The sequence below is a fragment of the Vicia villosa genome, linkage group LG4 (assembly GCF_029867415.1).
Source record: "Vicia villosa cultivar HV-30 ecotype Madison, WI linkage group LG4, Vvil1.0, whole genome shotgun sequence".
NCBI classification, from domain to species: domain Eukaryota; kingdom Viridiplantae; phylum Streptophyta; class Magnoliopsida; order Fabales; family Fabaceae; genus Vicia; species Vicia villosa.
The window spans coordinates 20,361,159-20,368,183 of NC_081183.1; the positions used below are offsets into that span (position 1 = coordinate 20,361,159).

At 31.7% G+C, this 7,025-nt stretch overlaps 1 long non-coding RNA gene across 1 annotated transcript; it reads left to right on the forward strand.

Annotated features, from left to right (window-relative positions):
* Positions 1-2,039: 2,039 nt before the first annotated feature.
* LOC131598938 (uncharacterized) lies at positions 2,040-2,817 on the forward strand. Its single transcript, XR_009282437.1, has 2 exons — positions 2,040-2,140; positions 2,500-2,817. It is a non-coding gene; the product is annotated as an uncharacterized LOC131598938 (long non-coding RNA).
* Positions 2,818-7,025: the final 4,208 nt, after the last annotated feature.

Consider the following 7,025-nt stretch of genomic DNA (forward strand, 5'->3'; position numbering starts at 1 on the left):
ACTTGCAACGTGAGAAGCAAGTTGAAACCCGCGGTTGGGACAAAAGATAGGCCGGATGAAAACGGTAAAGTTGTCAAAGCTGGTGTTGTGGTTGAAAGGATAATGTCGGCATGGAGGGAAATTTTGGATGCACACTTCGAAGAGGTGTATACCGAGAAATTGGTACACTTTAGGTCTTTGTGTGGTTCCATTAGGACATTTTGTCATTACGTCGAATCCACCATTCTTGACAAAGTTAGAGAAAAAGTCGTGTGCACTTGGACAAATCGAGTTAGACATCTTGGTTGCACCACGACTAACCGTGTTGAATCCGCACATGCGGTCTTCAAGAGTGAGACTTTCTTTCCACTTCATAGTCGACCGCCGTTGGACGCGTCGGGCCACATCATATGCATCGGGTATCTACGATCGCGGCACTTTGTTCAAGTGTTTTTGAAACCGGGTTGTCCTATACCGGCTACTTCTTGTCAATGGACGACACATCGTTCAAATGAGGCGGAGACTTGGCCGGATTCGTTCGTTTCGAGGATGGCTGAGTTTGAAGAAATGATGAGCAAAGAGCGCGAGCAAAATAGAGAGCGGTCCAAGAACGTGCCTATTTTGGACTTAGGATCCACCGATTGGTTCGGTGAATTTTAGTTCGTTCCGGATCATTTTTGTTTGTAACGATCATTTTTTGTATGTATTGTTGTTTATCATGTAAAATCGGACCGATTCAATACATATATAATATAAGTATGTTTTATGTTGTCATTGCCTATTTTATGCCTATTTTGTATGCTTTTGGTATTGTTTACACAAAACAGAATGCAATGCACAAAATGCAAAATTCACCTCTGTTTCTGCATAATTCGGAAAGTTCATTTCCGAAATGTCCCCTGAGGCAGGATAAGGTTTGTTGGCCCATCAATGCTCCAATAAGTCTATAAATACTACACACTCTTCTTCATCCTCTTCACACCACAATACACAAATGATACAAACCTACCCCCACCTAGCATTCGTCTACTTTGAAACCGGCTACCCGATGCCGTTCCAATTTCGCTTCTCGCGCGACACGCCGTTTGCGGAATTGATACCGTCGCTCAACACGCTTTTGCGCTATCCCGAGAATCGAAAGGTTGTCAAGCTCGAGTACCGCTCGCCATCGCTTAACGACGAGGGAGGCATTAAGTTCACACCTTTTGAGATCAAGAACGACGAAGATTTAGCGGTTATGTGGACAACGTTCGACCGATTTTCTTCGAAAGGCCCGATCGAGTTGGACGCCAAACTTCAAAGATCGGCGGACGACGTTATCAAAATGTTGACTCATCCCCACCTACCCGTGTTCAACAATATGTAACTTTAATTTTCAGTAATATTATCGTTGTCATCTTCACCCGATTAAATAAAGCGAATCGTTGTTGTTTTTCATTTTTCTTCTGTCCAGACATAAATTCGGAGGTTCATTTCCGAATTCCATCATGGGGGTGCGTTCGGAGATGAACTTCCGAAACACCACATTTTCTGAAAATGTAACTTTATTTCGGAGATGCATCTCCGAAACCAATATTTTATATTAAAAAAACACGTTTTCGGAAGTTCATTTCCGAAAACACATTTTTTTCAAAAAAAAAGTACCGTTTCGGAAATGAATTTCCGAAACAAGGGGTAATGTTGTAAATTCACCAGGGGTGAGCAAGAAGGTTAGGAGGTAGATGAAGAAATTCTCATTTTTGGATATTAGATCGACTGACCCAATAAATTTTTGTTTTACCCTTCTATTATTGTGTAACAAAACTCTTCAACTAAAAAATGCATAACTATGAAACTTTGAAATTTTTTATTAATAAGTAAATATTTTAATTGCATATGATTAATGCATTATTATTTTTATAAATATTCTTTTCATCATTCAATCTACAATTTATGTTTTTGAATTTTTCAACAGGGAAATATAAAAATGCTAGAATGAACTCTAATGACCCTCAAGAGACATTTATCAATAAATTTAATTTGAAAAGTGAAAGTTTTTTCACTATAAAGTGACCATACAAATTTTTACTTTAGCAACAAATGTGAAAAAATATGGTTAAAAATTTCAAATTTGTTTATATTATAATTATTTATCTTTTCTTATTTTTCATTATAACAGATGGTAAGTTTATTTTTGCAATTTGTTTTCAAAATTAGTTATCTGTCTTATATTTTTTCCGTTTTAAAAAAATTGTCGTTTTAGTAAATAAAATATATTTTATAATAATTATTATTTTCACTTTTTAATATAGTAATAATTACTATTTTTTCAATTGTGTTATTTAGTTATTACTATATATGCTATTTTCAATACATTAATAAAATTAATTCAGTAAAAATGTAATGTTTTATGATATTATTATTACATTTTTTAATTTGTTGGTAAAAATTTTAAACGAAAATTATTTTAAAACGGAAGGAATATACAACAATGTTTCGAATTCCATTATTAAGATTTATTTTTATTTTTTAATATCACAGGAGTAATTTATAGATGCAAATCTAATAAAGAATGTCGTAGGCAAATGTTGTGTATCTCTCCTAAACGTCCAACATGCATAGACAATGTTTGTGTTTGTCGGTAATAATAGCAATCGAGTGTTCAAATTTAATTGATCGACTCAAAAGTTTATTATTGTCTTGTGTTTGTTATCAAGAATAATGTAATTCCACTATAATAAATAAAGATAGTATATGATTATATATAGTATAAATTATTCTTATTTTAAGTTTAACTAGTGTAAGGCTGATGTATGATATTAATTAAATTAATAGATTCTCTGAAAAGAGCTCAAACAATAGGAATAATTTTGAGATAACAATGCTATATACTTCCAAATTTTATATAAATATAGAGATTATTCATATTTATGGTTTAACAATTATTAGATAAAGATGTAAAATTAGTATGATAAATGTATAAATTAAACCAGGTAGCAAAGATCAGTGCAAACAAATATGAACCACGATTGCTCATGCCAAATAAAAGACATAGATGTTGTATTGAACAATAAAGAAATTCAAGTGCAATGCTTTATAGCACTTACTTCTACTTCTAATTATTCTCATCAGAGTTGAAAAACATGAGAGGTGAAGTGTCTTGGTTGAAGATGATGCAGAGAAGGATTCAGAAGAATGACTCACGTCTCCTAGAAAAAAATATAATACTTTAAAAAAACATAAAAATTCACAAATGCTATTACGGTAAAAGCCAAACTACATGCGAATGCCATGTTATAAAAGTAGTGTGGTAGGAAAAAATGTCTTATAGTTGGGTCAGCCAAAAATATTCGACAAGGTTCTCAGGTATGACATGAAGAAAATTATCCCATAAATGAAAGTCATGTTCAAAAATCCAAATTATCGACACTTGTTTTTTTTTTTTTTTCATAAGCAAGAATTAGATATATAGGAGAACTAGGGGTTCTCAAACCCAAATACAAAGGACAAGGAGCAAGCCTAACCAAAAGGGAAAATTACCAACCAATTGCCCTTACGAAAGGAAGCATAAAGGATCCTTACAAAAATTGTAAAAATTGCAATTGGTAGCGGTAATATTCCCACAAAAAGACCATCTCCACGCCGTAAATTTAATGTTCCAAACAATGTTGTTAACGCTCCAACCATCATTCCGGAAACACACATCATTTCTAACTATCCAAAGGCACCAAGTAACCGTCAACCAAACCACACCCAATTTACACCTCTTGACTTTCTTGAGTTTAAAGAAAGAGTGCCCCTCCATAAAACTCGATAAACACTTTCCTTCCCTTTTGAAAATAATCGGCTTTTATGGATCCACGATCTAAAACAGAATGAATTTTAATTTTAAGAAAATACCAAAAATATAATAGATCATCTAAAGCAAACCATTAAATTGAAGATTTTATGGTTCAAAAAATCACTTGACCAAAAAAATGCATAAAATGTGAAGACCTCGCTCTATTAGAAATATAGATTTAGCGTCGGCCAAAAACCTATGTTAAAATGTGATATATTTGTAAGGATCCTCAAGGGGAAATGGGATCGTATCACTCACGATGAGATTAAATCTCCCACAAGGAGATGTCATCGCCCACGACATGTATCACCCGTCCAAGGTTGGAAAACATGGTAGGTGATGTGTCTTGCTAAAAAATGATGTAGAGAAGGATTCAGGGGAATGCCTCATATCTACTTAAGAAATAGGGATTCAATGATCCACTGCTATTATTAGGATAAGCGGTTTCTAATTTTGATAAATCATAAATCCAGACCCATAAGTCTCTATAAGTACCCCGATATTAGAGTTAAGGAGAGAGAATATCATATTAATAGAAAAACACTCCCAAAAAAAGCTCTTCATCCCTTCCTGTGAGCTTACTCTAAACACCAAAAAAAACCCTAAAGCCTTTGGATATCCTTACTAGTTAAGGGTTATTATACATATGAACTTTTTTTAGCAAGTATAGTGGCTCCCACCGTGGGGCTCCGATAAAACTAACTTATGTCACACCTTCCATTATTATCACCATTTTTACTTCTTACTCTAAAAACTGTCCAAGAAATTTCGGAACCTCATGGTTAACACCATTGTCAAAGGTTTTACCGGTGGTGAAAATTCTAACTTCTCCAGTAGAAAATAAGCCAGGCAGGTGTTGGCTGCAAATATAATATCCTCTGGCCTCTTCAAAGCCACATGGAGAGGGCCATGGCCTAGAATAATTTTCTCTAGCAGTGACGTTATTGGTGTCTACTCTCACAATAACGCCCCCTAGTCATCATGATGCAATACGATAATTTGGACATAAAATGAGTACTGATAGATCATGGAATCTTAGAAGACATCCTATTCTAGAGCACCTTCCAAAAGCTACAATTCGATCTTGACAGCATTAAGAAATTCCAGAGCTTGTCAAACGAACATGTACAAGTAAATGGTCACATCGCCTTGTCGTCGACCCTACTATGAAATCAGTATCTCAAATAAAGCAAAAGGTTGGAGAGGAGAAGAGAGTCACCATCGGCGAAGAAGTGAATAAGTTAGAAAGTGACGGCCTCATCATCGAAGTAAAATATGCAACTTAGTTGTTGCAATTTTATTCTCTTGAATATTTACTATTTTAGTGAACTATGATTTTATTTAATTTTGGATATTTCGCTCTTTGATTATTTTGATGTTAATACGATTTTATGTCATGCAAGTTTAGTTCGTTGCTAGTATTTTATGCAAATTTTTACTAGTTGATGTTATCATTTATTATTTTATGATGCTAAGAAATAGTAAAAATAGGTTATCTAATTTTTTTTTAAAAAGATGAAAATTTCGAATAATTTTTATGAAAAAATATGATACTCATCATTTAGCCATTTAATATTAATAAAATAAAAATTATTTGGGCAACCCACTAACCAACCCAATCCAAATATTAATGGGTTTGTCCAAACCGGTCCATAAATATAGTGAGTGGTTATTTAACCTCAACAAACCATATATAGGACACTCTGGTTATTTAACCAGAGTGTCCTATATAAATTGGGTATTTGATTGGGCCAAACTCAATTTAAACCGGCCTATCTACACCTACACCGTTATAAACAACTAAGTTCTAGTTCTACTATAAACTAATTAGTGATAAACAGCTCTAAAGAAAAATTAGATAAAAAATTACGATAAATTAGTTCAATTTGAGGCATTAAAGATTTAAAATATAAATTCTTAAATTTAGTATTACGAATATGACTTTTGTTAAAAAAAATCAAGGAATCCAAATCGAAATTTCTTGGTATTTTCAAACACCTTTTGTTCAACTTGGACTGTTTTCTATTTTTTTAATACTTAATTATGATACTATGAAAATTTTAATTAATAAATAATTGTATGCTTACAGCTCATTGGTTCATTATTTCTATAATTATTTTTTTGTCATCATTCAATCCTAAAATAATGTTTTAGGATTTTCCCCTCCCTATTATGAAAGGATAAAAAAAGAAATACAAAAAAATGCTAAAATGAGCTCTAACTATTTATCAAGAGATATTGAACATTAACTATAATTTTATTAATGGAGTTTTTTACACTATAAAGTGGTCACACAATTTTATAATTTTATAAACAAACCAGCTAAAATATGGCAGAAATTCTTAAGTTTGTTTATGTCATGATTATTTTTATTTTCATATTCATCACTTTAACCAATGGTATGTTAATTTTTTTTCTAATTTGTTTTAAAATTTATTCTCAATCTTATACCCAATGTTTCATTTCCTGATATTAATATTCATTTTTAATTATCAACTTCACAGGAGTGTTTTTATGCGAAATTGACAGAGATTGTCGTAATGATATGTTTTGCATCTATCCTAAAAGTCCAAAGTGCATAAGAAAGATTTGTCAGTGCTGGTAATAGTATCAGAAAAGTTTGAAAAATAATAGTAGTAACTATAATGTTATACTTTTATAATTTCTCTTGTAAAATTTAGTTGATTGACTCAAAAAAGATTATTATTGTATTATTCAATTGTTGTTACATTTTTTCACTTAAAAGTTATCGAGAATAATGTAAACTCCATTTTAAAAAATAGAGATAATATATATCACTATATATACATTGTAAATTATTCTAGTTTTTTTTATAACGTTGACGTAAGATTAATGTGTGATATTAATTGATTTTATAAAATCTTTAAAGAGAGCTAGATCTTAATTATTGAGAACAAATTTGAGATAACATTGATACAATGATATATAAATACTCAACTTGTAGCTTTGCATGAATATCAAATGCAAGAGTGCTCCATGACATTTTATTTATTTATCTTTAGGAGATGAAATTTTAGCCATTAGACTACTAGATTAAAAAACAACAAAGAATATAGAGAACACTTTTATTGAGAATTTTTTTAATGGCAAAATAATATATAAATAAAGAGGTGATAACCACTAAAATATAAATAATTTCAATGAACAAGAAGTGTCTAATGGATTACCAAGGATACAAATAAAAATTCAAGAGAAAACAACAATC